We start from the raw sequence: 13,357 nt of genomic DNA, 5'->3' as shown, positions 1-13,357 counted from the left end.
ATGGGCATTCTAAATTAAATTTTAATATATTAGGTGTATGAAACACCTTCATTTTCAAAATTCTGTGGACTTTGGTTAGCTGATATATTTGCCATGGTACTCTAGTGAAACAGAGCCAACGGTAGACATGTATGTGAGCCTGAGAAGTCTCAAGATCTGCAGGTAGCAAACTAGAGACCCAGAAGACTGATGGTGAAAGTTCCAGTCCAAGTCCAGGGCCAAAGGTGGGAGAAGACTGATGTCCCAGCTCAAAGACAGGCAGAACAAGCAAATTTTCCCCTTACACAGCCTTTCTATTCTATTCAGGCATCCAGTGGATTAGATGATGCCTGCTCACGTTGGAGAGGGAAAGCTGCTTTACTCAGTCTACTGGCTCAGATTTTAATCTCATCCAGAAACATCCTCCTTCCTCAGTCTACTGGCTCAGATTTTAATCTCATCCAGAAACATCCTCATGAAGACATCCAAAATGATGTTTGCTCAAATGTTTGGCACGCCACAGCCCAGTCAAACTGACGTAAAATTCACCATTACAACTGGTAACTGTTCTTTTTGTCTTAGTAAAAGCTCTGATTTAGATCAAATGTGACAAAACTTTCAGGTAGGTAACAGGGGAAATAGTTCTGCTTTTTAAAAAATTAAATTCTAAAGAACTGGCATTTGGTGCTTCAGCCTAGGTGTGACTTGGGGTGTATTTTAAGTAAACAACCACACTCTAAGCACAATTAATATGAGACACTCAGGGTTGTTTGCCAGGAATAGAATACATACTGCAAATAGTCTGAGAGGCAACATGTAGTGATTTAAGAAAATGTTATAATAAATTAAATTGTGGCCTTTTTCTCTCCTCTCAGTAGTTTTCCTATAGTATTAAAGACTTCCTGAGATTACTTAGATAAATGTGATATAAAATTAAAATTAAAGAAGAAAATCTACAATTAGGTTTTTCCCCTTATTATATAAGTTTCAGGCTTTTAGGCTGTATCTCTTGAAGTGATGTATAAAAATGATAATGACTCAGATATGGTTAACACAGATAATCAGTTTAGATAATTACTGCAGAAGAGTGGCTCTCTTTTATTTCAACTGGCTATTTTAATAGATCAGATAAGCCTAATAATAATCAAGCAATTTCTCCTTAATTTGTGCTGGGCACATAAAATTTCAACAGCTTTGAAGCATTATAATGCTCCCTTCAAATTCTTCTTAGGGCTCTTTGGGAAACTTGTAACGTTCAAATATTAATCACTTTATTGAGGATGCCAAACCTTAGAACATTAATAGAAAAGTCCCTTCCCAGGACTGCATTGACTTCTCTGGCTTTAAGATACAGAATATACAAACTTAGTGTCTTTTCTCTTTCTGGGCCACAATATAAAGCTCACTAGAGAAAAGGAAAGTCTACGGAATATTCTTTAGGACCACAAAGACAGAGTATCTATTATTAACTGATAATTTTTGGTATTGTGATATAGTTCCCAGTATGAATCCCAAAGATAAAGTTTTAGTGGGCATTAAGTAGCTAAGAAAACATCAGAAAGGAGGTTCGCCTGCAAAACTATGAGCTTGATATTTACATTTATTTCCTCATCTAGTGTCTTTGTATACAAAATAGTACTGTTGGGATTGTCCTGATCTAATTTGCTGACTGATTCCAAGAGTTTCACATACATGAGATAACTATTGCAATTGAGAAACCTGTCAAGAGGAGGAAAGCAGAGGGGGGGCGGGTCTTTGATGGTTTCATTTGGATTTTAACATCCTAAACCATTCAAAATTAGACTTCAGGCCTTACAGCTACTCTCCCTCAGCCACTGAACCAAGGCAATAAGCAAAGTGCTTCTAAGGACTGTCGGCTTGTAGTTGATACAGGCAAAGCATCCTTGTCAGGATTCTTAATGCAGGCCGACACGCGGATGTTTATTTTAGATCATTTGCTCTGACAAGACTGTCGATCTGGAGTTGCTGCAACTGTGGGTTAGGGAAGTACTGAAAGTGGCTGCAGGCAGATAGAACCCCTTGAAGGGGGCTTCAGGGGAGGAAGGCCAATATCCTGATGAAAAGTCTTCTTGCATTTATCCACAGTAAGCTTTGAACTTGCAAAAACTAAAGTGAAATCAGTGTATTCTCAGGAGTTAATGCAATAAAGAAATAACCATGGCAATTTCCTGCATTTCATGACACCGAAGAAAGAAAAGGGGAGGAAGTGAATTCAAACCACACATATATATTATAAATACCATAGTAAAATTCAGTAAGAAAAGAAACACTGGAAAGAGTGAAGTATATGAAAAACAGAGGACAAAGTATGGGTTGCTTTTTCGTTGTTGTTCACACAAGTAGAAACTAAAGCCAGTCCATATTTCCATGTTTTAATTTCTGCAACTTTTGTTGTAAAAATCATCAAGACAGCCAGTTGCAGTGGCTCACGCCAGTAATCCCAGTACTTTGGGAGGCCGAGGCGGGTGGATCACCTGAGGTCGGGAGTTGGAGACCAGCCTGACCAACATGTTGAAACCCTGTCTCTACTAAAACTACAAAATTAGCCCAGCATGGTGGCGCATGCCTGTAATCCCAGCTACTTTGGGAGGCTGAGGCAGGAGAATCGCTTGCACACAGGAGGCAGAGGCTGCAGTGAGCCGAGATCGTGCCACTGCACTCCAGCCTGGACAACAAGGGCGAAACTCCATCTCAAAAAAAAAAAAAAAAGATTAAAGATTTAGAAAAAAGTCAGCAGAGGAGTACTCTTGGTCAGTTGGTAGCATATATTGCTGAAGTAAGATAAATGGCTTCTGATTTTGAAAAGCAATTATTCTGCAGAAAGCATATACTCATCCTTTTAGTGTGATGAACAATGTGTTTACTATAAAATGCTAATTAGCCCTTCGAATTATTAATGTAATTATTGTTCATCTAAGGACATAAATCTGACAGTCCCTAAGGACAGGGGTGTTTCTCATTTTAAAGAAGCATGCTAAAGCACTTTTGTGCTTACCTATGTGCTTATTTTAAACTAAATCACACTTAAAAGAAAGGAGAAATTTAAATTTCACCAAGTTGCCAGTCATTTGAAGTGGACAAAGATGCTCGGAACTAAGAAAAGAGATTCTGAAACACACTGAAACTTGTAATCATAAGTAAGGCATTATTTTTAGGCCTAACAAGCAGATTTAAAGGTATGTACTGTGAATTTCTCATTTAATCTCTGATCAGGCATTTTACTTGGGTCTCTCTGAAAGAATCATTTGGGCAAGGAATAAAACAAAAAGTAGTGTTATTCTGTTCCCTAACTATAGAAAATTTTGGAGTGGGTCTATTTATTTGTAGTTCTTATAAAACTCCAAAGTTATGTGTCCTCAGGGTTATCCTGCTCTCCTATCCTCCCTGCCTTCTTTGAAAGAGAGGTACCCTCTAGTTGTCTCCAATAAATAAAATTATCTTGCTGCACAGATGAAAAGTGCATTAGAAATTCACCAATCATGTTCTAGGGGAAATTCAGTAATTTCAAGAAAGACAAAAGGGAGATGGATGCTAGAGAGGTAATTCAAAAATGTCTGATATACAAGACACTCCACCTTCATCAAAAACACCACTCAGGTTGCTCATTAAGAACCTGTAGAATCTCTAAGAGCTGCAAATACTGTCAGAAGACAGACCCTCATTTTCAGATGTCTGAGATTTCTTCTTGAACATCCCACAAGTTTAGCACATTCAAATGTTTAAAATAAAACTGACCTTCCCTCTCAAAAGTTGTTCCATCTTTTACATTCTGCATCTCAACACATGAGATCTCTTCTACCAATTCAAATAAACTGGAAATTTCAAAGCTGTCTTTGACCCTTCTTTCATTACTACCTCCCCCAGTATGGTCACAACTTCTGCTAATTCCATATCCAAAACGTCTCTTGGCTCTGTCTCTTGCTCATCAATCCTATTTTCTTCCCCTAATCCATGCTGCATGCTCTACTGAAACGATGCCTTGCTGACTTCTAGACTTCAGACACATCTAACTCCAATCCATCGTTTCACTGCTATTAAAATTACAAACATCGTGGACTGTTTAAAATCACCCTTCAAAAAGTTTCTTATACTATTATTGATATAAAGCCTCAGATCACTTTGTGCTTTAAGTCTACACTTCAAAACATTCTTCTAAATGCATCATAGTAATTAGGCTAACAATAAGAAAGATTACTTAAATTGAAAAGTGTTTGCTAAAGAAACTAGAGTAAAACCTAATGGCCAAAAAGTAGAATGAGAAAAGGGCTTTGGAGTCAAGAAGTCCTGAACTGTTTCAGCTTACTAGCTGAGGGTAGATTCATCAAATCCCTTCACCTCCCAGTGGCAGTTTCCCACTCTTAACATGGGGAATATAGGCCCGACTTTGGGAGCTATCCAGGGCTTTAAATGTGGTAACAGGGTTAAGTATCTAATGTAGAATGTCAGAACTCAACACATAATTGCAATTATTATTCTTTGTAATACTTCTGGTTTTTCTTCCTTATCCAAAATTCTGGTTTTTCTTCCTTATCCAAAACTAAACCTATTGCAGAATTCATACTTGGTGATGGTACACAATTCTAATAAGTTTTATTCTGATTTTCCAGCCCAAATCCTGTGAATAGCAGCAAATTGAAAAGCAGGAAGAGTGAAAATGGTGAGAAATAGTAGATGACAGCAGGAAAGCTTAAGGAGACATGTTAATGTACAGATGTAAGAACTCAAAATGAACAATAATAGGGCAAACAGCCCTTGCTAGCCCAGAGGCATCCACCGTGTAAGGCACGAGGAAAGAATATAATATGGTGGTAAAGGCACAGATTTTGAACTCTGGCGGCATAGGTTTGAATCTCCGCTTCTCTGCTGACTAGATTACGGTCTTGGACAAGTTTCTCAACCTCCGTGGGCCTCAGTTTCATCCCTATAAAATGAAGGCAATCATGGTACCTATGACATAGAGTTTTATTTAAGTAAACATAGAAGTAAATAACTTATTTGCCGAAAGGCACTTAGAACAGTGCTGGGCCCATGATGAATGACCACAAAAGCACTCACTTACATCATTATAGCACAGTATCATCAATAATGCTTATCTGAAATACTGAACCATCAAAAACTGCAATTATGTTCTGTGTCCTGTATTTTTAAAGAGAAGTGGCAATACCATTGAGAATTAGTTCAATCAAAAATGTTACATTCTGGCCAGGCGTGGTGGCTCATGCCTGTAATCTCAGCACTTTGGGAGGCCGAGGCAGGTGGATCACCTGAGGTCAGGAGTTCAAGACCAGCCTGGCCAACATGGTAAAAACCCATCTTTACTAAAAATACAAAAAATTAGCCAGGCATGGTGGCATGGGTTTGTAATCCCAGCTACTTGGTAGACAGAGGCAGAAGAATCACTTGAACCCAGGAGGCGGAGGTTGCAGTGAACCTAGATCGCGCCACTGCACTCCAGCCTGGGAGACAGAGCTAGACTCTGTCCTAAAGAAAAAAAAAAAGAAAAAAGAAAAGAAAAAGAAAGAAAAAAAGAAAGGAAGAAAAAAGAAAAAATTCTAATGAAGGTCTGGTGCTTAAGATAGAAAATTTCAGTTATAAATACTTACATATCTGAAATTCTACTGAGAGTTAACAGAAAAATGAGATACTTTCAGAATCTGAATTTTTAAGTCGATGCTATTTTTAGCACATTAAAAAGAGCCATTTTGTTTTTCCATGCCTCCAGAACTGAAAGGAAAGACAGACTCTTTTGAAGAGAGTTCCTGAGCATGGCCATGGTGAGGCTCCGCCTCAGTGGAAATTTCTCGGATGGGGAGAGGGAGAAGCTGAAGTAGTAGGGGAAGAATGGGACGTGACACAAATATTCCTAAGTGACCTAAAGATCCCATATATGAGATTGCCAGATCTCATAAGAAGCCTCTCCTACCATGCACACAAGTGTGTCACAGACGCCTTTCTTCTCTTTTATGAAAAGAAACCACAAAACAAATCGACTTATTCCTGTTCCCTTAATTGAGAGAAACAGGAGATGGTGGTTCTCAAATTTTTACAGATGGGTGAAAATGGCTTACAAAACGCTTGTGAATAGACTGTCTCAGGCTACCAGGTATCTTCACATTAGAGACCTTTAAAAATAGTAAATCATTCCAAAAATGCTGTACGGAATGTTCAATCCAAAAGAAGATTAAAATCATTTATCATCATGATTCATAACTTTTTCATTGTATCTCATCAGGGGAACGAAAACAAGAATTGTATTGATAAATGGCCCCAGTTCAGGCTAATTTTGACAATAAGTTAACATAGGCTTCAATATTTCAGTCTCAATTTTTGGAATAAATTTTCTGAAGGTAGAAAGAAATGCCTTCCCTATGCCAAGAAAACTTAAAACCACTGTGCCATCTTACAGTGTAGCATCTTTTCTCAAGTAATTCTTCCCAATAATCTTACAAAACCTAAACAAAAAGGTTGCTAGGCCTTTGTAGTCAAAAAGATTGGCTGACATTGCCTTTCGACTATAGTTGTGAGTGCTAAATAAATATCTGATAGGTAATTCAAGAAGATACTGATTTTATTTCCTAACAAAATCTATAGGATTCTCTTAGTATTCATGGCTTAGCCCCAAATAATAACCAATTTTTTCATGGATAACATCCAGCTTAAGGATTACTAAAAGCCTGACGTTAATATTTACCTTTAAAAAAACTAAAAAACAAATTTGAGAGCATATAAAAATAAAAATCTACTGAAGCCAAGTACTTTATCCCATCAATACACGAATATCTATTAGTATTAAGCGTGATATGATTAGCTCAATAAATACAAGGAATTTCACAAAATTCCCACCTTTTTCTAAGAATAGCAAAAATAATGGCTGACATTTATTAAACACCTCCTAGTTTCCAGGCCCTATGCTAAGGGGTTCAGATGTGTTACCTCCTTTTACTATCTCATTAACCCTATCAAGAAGATAGCATCACAGACTCCATTTAATAATTAACGTTTAGAAACCCTAAAGAACATGCCCAACATCTTACCTCCAAACCTGCCTTTAATTCATCATAATATACAAATTTTATTTGTAGTAGAAAAAGGAATATAAATCAACAACTTTAACATAATAAACTATATTTACCTTAAGCTGACAGCCAATATCTACTAATGGCAAACAAAAAAATCTATGCTTACTATCACCATGATTATGTGAGACTGTCAGTAAGCTCTTGTTAATGCAATAAGACAGAACAAAAAATAAAACAGATTTAAACATAGAAAAGAAACAAGAATATAGATTAAAATACAAATAAATATCCATACTTAGGAAGATACTTTCTTTTATTGAAGGAGATAAATTTTCTAAGCATAAATATATGAAAGGAAATATATACCAGTGATATATCTCCCTACACTCAAAACATCAAAATCAAAAGGCAAAAACAGACAGTAAAAATATATAATATCAATGAATATAATGGACCATACCTCAAGAAAAAAAAATGAAATGAAAAGGCCAAAAAAAAAAAAATTGGGGGGATAAAAAAAACTTTATGGTAGTTATGAAGAACACAAAGACCCCTTATAAAAGATATTAACAGTTTACAGCTGGGCGTGGTGGCTCATGCCTATAATTCTAGTACTTTTGGAGGTCAAGGCAGGCAGATCACAAGGTCAGGAGTTTGAGACCAACTGGCCAACATGGTGAAACCCCGTCTCTACTGAAAATACAAAAGTTAGATGGGTGTGGTGGCACGTGCTTGTAGTCCCAGCTACTCAGGAGGTTGAGGCAGGAGAATCGCTTGAACCTGGGAGGCGGAGTTTGCACCATTGCACTCCAGCCTGGGCAACAGAGTGAGACTCTTTCTCAAAAAAAAAAAAAAAAAAAAGATATTAACAGTTTACATAGAAAATGCAAGTGGATTAATAGTAAAAAAAAATAAGGTATGCTTTATACCTACCAAAATAGCAAACATTTCAAATATTTTTTGAGGACATACTGCAACAATTACTTACAGAAGGGTAAATGTCTCTAACTTCTCTGGTCAGAAGTTTATCAACAAATACAGACTCTTAGACGCTTCCTATCCTTTGCTATGGTCTGAATGTTTGTGTTTCCTCAAAATTCATATGTGAAAACCTAATAACCAAGGTGAGGATATTTGCAGGCGGGGCCTTTGGCAGTTGACTTGGCAATTGATTAGTCCCTTTTATAAGGTCACGCAGGGATTACTGCCCTTTTTAAAAAAGGCCTGAGAGAGACACTCTCCCCCCTCCTTTCATTTGAGGTCTCATGGAGAAGGCACTGTCTATGAACAAGAAACTGAGCATGCCTATGATGTGACTTTGGACTTTCCAGCCTCCAGAACTATGAGAAATAAATTTCTGTTGTTGATGAGCCACCCATTTGGGATATTTTGTTGTAGAAGCCCAAACAAATTAAGACACCCTTTGGTGTAATAATTCCTGTGATACATATTTACCATAAGGAAATAATGAAAATTAGGACAATAATTTACATAGAAATATATTCTTTGAAATTTTATATCTAGCACTGAAAAGAATGAAACCAGCCTAGCTATTGAACAATAGAAGAATGGTTAATTTTATTTCATTCTTTCGACAGAATGTTAAGCTTTTAAAATGTTTCAATATTTACTTAAAGTGATCTATCTCAAAATGTAAATATCAAAAGCTAAATGAAAAAAGGATAGAATATTTATATACAATATGATCTCATGTATCTGTATATTAAGAGAAATAGATTGAAAGTAAACTATATGAAAATGTTCAGTCAATATTTCTGTGTGGCAGGTATATAGCTGATTTTGATTTACATTTTTATCCATTTCTACATTTTACAAAGTTTCTACAAGGAACTGTTATAACTCTTATACTTTAAAAAAAAAGTTATAAATATGAAAGTGCCTAAATTAATAGTATCCTGTGGGTGAATAATTTGGTACTATCTCAATTTTTGTCAGCCAGGAACTCCGGTATTAGTGATCTATTTTCATCCATACATCTATTCAACCTTCACAAATAAAACAGCTTCCATGCCATTGTTCATGTTCATTAGAGTGAACTGATGCCAATGACCAACAGTGTGGTCCTGACGGCAAGCACACCTCTCAGACTGCAGTTCTGGAGCCCAGCTTTCTTACCACAGCACAGACTGTCAGTCCTACCAAAAGAAGTAGAGAATGGAAGAAGAGTGGGAAGCCAGAGGTAGACAATTGCCAGGGTCTGAACTCAAAGTTGAAGCAACACGTTCTTCAGTGCAATGATGGATCTGTCAAGGCAACATGGTACTCGTTCCTGATTACCCTCAGACCATTAACTGTGAGGACCTACAGGAGCATGTTTTCACCATTTGGGATATGTGTCAGTTTGCTCAATTCAATAAATAACCAGTTCTCACTCGACAAAACAGCTGGAATTCATTAAAGTCTGCTAAATTTTGCGATAAGGACGCATGTGATTTCCAGAGTGAAGTGCCTTCATGAAATACTTTCCAAACAAGCTTGACCATACTTTGAGCAAATCCCTTCTTTATTCTAAATATCTACAGAATTATATGTGTATACACAGACATCATTATATGTCTGCCAGCCAACTACACTGTACATCAAGAGTCATACAGAGACAGAGAGATTTACAGTCTTCTAGTGCTTCGAAATTAACAATGTCTACCCAATTAAACTCAATGCTTGTCCATGGTGGAGGAAACATTAGATGAATTATTTCAAATTCTAAGCACTGATTGTATAGGGGCAATGGATAAGTGAAATGACTCTTTTTCATTTTAAATTCTGTTGCATTTTCCCCAATTTTGTCTCACTGAGTGTATGTTACTTTTATAGTAGGGGAAAAACCCCTTACAATATTTAATGTTCTCTGCCCTTGCAGAAATTAAAACCTGGCAAGGAGGACAGATTTTACAGCTAGCTATATGGCAGTGTAAAGAGTGCTATACCTACAGTGCAAAGTTCTAGGGGAGTTCACAGGGGAAGGAGATTAATTCTGTCCATGAAGGAGGAGGGGCCATGAGGATGAGTGAGCTAAACAGAGAAAGCAGTTTATGAAATGAGCCTTGATGAATAAGTAATATTTTTATCTGGCCAAAAAGAGTATTCCAAGAGAAAGATCAGCATGTAGAAACTCAAACATGAGAGTAGAGCACATACTAGGGGAAGGACAGTTAATCTGGAGTGACAGCCCTTATCTGATGTGGCAACCCCAATTGTCAATCCCTCCCAACTCAATGTTTAGTCTTAACTTTTAATTTCTCAATATGCATTTGGGTTAAAACTGATTTCTTATTTTACCACGGTTCACAATAAGTAGAACTGCATGCCTCATCTGTCTCAATCTGAAGATTATTTCAAAAATGAAACTAATTTCAAAATTAAACGGATATAAGTATTCAGCCAATTCATTTGATTTGCATTTTAGAGATTTCTGTTGAGAAATTATAATGATTCCTCACAGCTCATTATTTTTCACAATTTGATTAAAGGTTCTGTAACTTAGCTAATTCAGGTGCGGAAAAACATTTAGGCAAACAGTTTTAAGTGATTTTATGACATGCGTGTGGATGTGAACAGTAATACAAGTTAGAAATTCTTTCGGGTATTTTAGTCAGAGTCTTCACTGAATCAACAGGAAGCCAGATGAGGGAAATCATTTGATGGCAACAAAAGGACTGGGGCTCTCATCTCTGCTCCTCCATCTACTAGGCAAGAAATTGCAGGCCAATGATAAACTCTGAACCTTGTTTTCCCATCTGTGAAACAGACATAATAGTACCATGCACTCTTTAGTTCACAGGATGATTAAAATCACATCAGGTAGAACACGCCATAGTTTATGCAATTCTCAAAGCCCTTAGAGCTCATCTTATGAGTTCTGTAAATTCTGCTCTGAGAAGCTCCATTCAGCAAAATGAAGGCAGGGTTGAGACAGGCTCAAGGACACTGCTGCAGGATGGGTGGGGCTCCCCTTCTCACATCTCTACTTAAGTCTGAGGAGTCCTTGATTACCTGCTGTACATAGTAGGCTCCAGAAAACCTTTTATACAAAGAAAATATCCAACAGTTTAAAAGGATTGAAAAACACTGATTTATCCCAATTGGCTCATTTTACGATGAGAAAAGTAAAACCCAGAGAAGCTAAGTAACTTCCCCAGCTTTAAGTAACTACAAACTGGCAAGGCAGATGATTGAATCCAAGCCTTCTGTCTCCAAGTTCAATGCCTTTTCTACTATAGCATATGGTGAAGTTACACAAATATTACATACTGACATGGAAGTACTAAGAATCAGGACAGTTCTGTACAGGAGATATGATATCACCTAGACAGTATGAAAATTCCATTCAGCAATATAAGATGAATTTGTGTACTTAGTCAATAAATATTAAGTGTCATATGTGTCCCAGACATTGTTTTAAGCACTGCTTTCAGCCCTACAAAATTCAGTTTCCAACAAAGAAGTTATGACGTCTAAGCTTAACACTGGAATAAAACATCCCCATTTTTGCTGAAATGGATGAATAATTGGTATCGTAGTATAAATGTGGTTATTGCCCATGCAAAGACACCTCTTTAGTTTCTGTAGTGATATAAACACTAATCTGCTTATATCTGGGCCCACTCTTTCTGAAATTTCTATTATTAATTTGCTCCTTCTATCAAAAGCTAACATGCCACTTGTGGAGTACATTCCACCTACTTTCACCTTCAAGGAGCTGGATCCTGCAAGCATCTCCTTTCTCCTCTGTATATTTATTTTCTCTCTTTCTGGTGATCATTTTGCAGCACATAAATATGCTCCAGTGACTGTCACTTTAAAAACAAAACAAAAACCTTCCTTGCCCCCATGACCAACTGCCACTCAATTTCCTTTCTTCTTTTCCAAGCAAGTATTTTTGGAAAGACTTGTCTGCAGTCACTGTGGCCTTCCCACCCTTACCCCCAACCCATCTGTTGTCAAAGGCAAGCTCCACTGCTTCTCCCCTCTGGAATATGAGAACAGGGATCCTGCCCATTCACCATGTATCCCAGTACTCAAAACAGCACCCAGCATATGCTTAGCTCAGTAAATATTTGTGGAATGAATAAATCATCTAGAACCATACAGTGATTTAGTGAATTACATAATATACAGCTTGTCAGTTTCTCATATATTTCAGAAAGATAGGTCACAATATATGCCAAATTTTACTTGATTGCAAATTAAATTACTTCAGTCACTATTTGAAAAAACTTGTAATGACCCAGAATGCTAGAGTAAAGCAAACGTATAAATGTAATTTAAGTCCTACCAAACTTGTGACAGGATATTTTTGTGTAAGTTGGGAAAATAATTCTAAAATCCATTTTGAAGAATAAATATTTAAAAATAACCAGGAAGACGTGACAAAGAAGAATAATGTGGATAAAACTGCACTGCCAGATATAAAAACTGTGTTACAAAATAACAGTAATTAAAACAGCGTGAATCTGGCACAAGATGAGAGATCAAAAACAGAATACAGAGTTCAGAATTGAGCTCAAATGTATTTGGGGATTTGGTAAATAAAAAAGATGGCATTTCTAATAGAGAAGGAAATAATGGTTATTCAAGAAAAGGTATTAGGACAATTGACTAGGTGCTTGCTAAATAAATAAGTATCCCTCCCTTACTCCTCACACTGAATTCCAAGTAAATTCATAATAGAAAATAAAGCATTGGAAAACCTTTTTCTAGCCTTGCAGTGAGGAAGGCCTTTTGAATATGTCAACAAAACTAGAACCATAAAGAAAACCACTGACAGATGACAGACGCTACTTAGAAGTGAAAAGAAATATATATATATGGTAAAAGCAGAACAAAGTAGAATAGGAAACCCTGTCAAGAAGATTAAAAGGCGAACAAAAATCTAGCAAACACTTTTGCTACGTACATATGACAAAGGGTTACAAAAAAGTTATGTTTCATCAACATGGAAAAGAATATCCTGAGACATCAATAGGCAAAAGAAATAGATAATCTACAAAATAACAAATATAAATGATCAGTAAACACATGAAAAGATGGCCAGTCTCATGAGTAATCAGAAGAATGCAAGTTAAAATATTGAATTGTGTTTACCTATTTGCCAGCTAAAATTAAAATGACTGACAATACACTGGGGTTCAAAAGGGGATAGACAATGGAAGTCTTATGCGCTATTAGTGAGAGAATAAACTAGTATGTTTCTGAGAGTTGGTCTGGCAACTAATATAAAATATCCATTAAGGGAACAATCAGACAATTAATACATGATACAATTTGCAGAGTCATTTGCAATTGAAAAAAAAGTCCATCAGGAGATTACTGAATAT

The 13,357-nt window shown here is 36.6% G+C and overlaps 1 protein-coding gene across 2 annotated transcripts in view; it reads left to right on the top strand.

Moving 5' to 3' along the window:
• Positions 1-13,357, top strand: part of CDH20 (cadherin 20) — a 224,947-nt gene that overhangs the window by 44,816 nt on the left and 166,774 nt on the right. The gene's annotated exons all lie outside the window — the stretch shown is intronic.

This window comes from Macaca thibetana, chromosome 18 (genome assembly GCF_024542745.1).
Source record: "Macaca thibetana thibetana isolate TM-01 chromosome 18, ASM2454274v1, whole genome shotgun sequence".
NCBI lineage: Eukaryota > Metazoa > Chordata > Mammalia > Primates > Cercopithecidae > Macaca > Macaca thibetana.
This window is presented reverse-complemented; position numbering and strand designations above follow the sequence as displayed.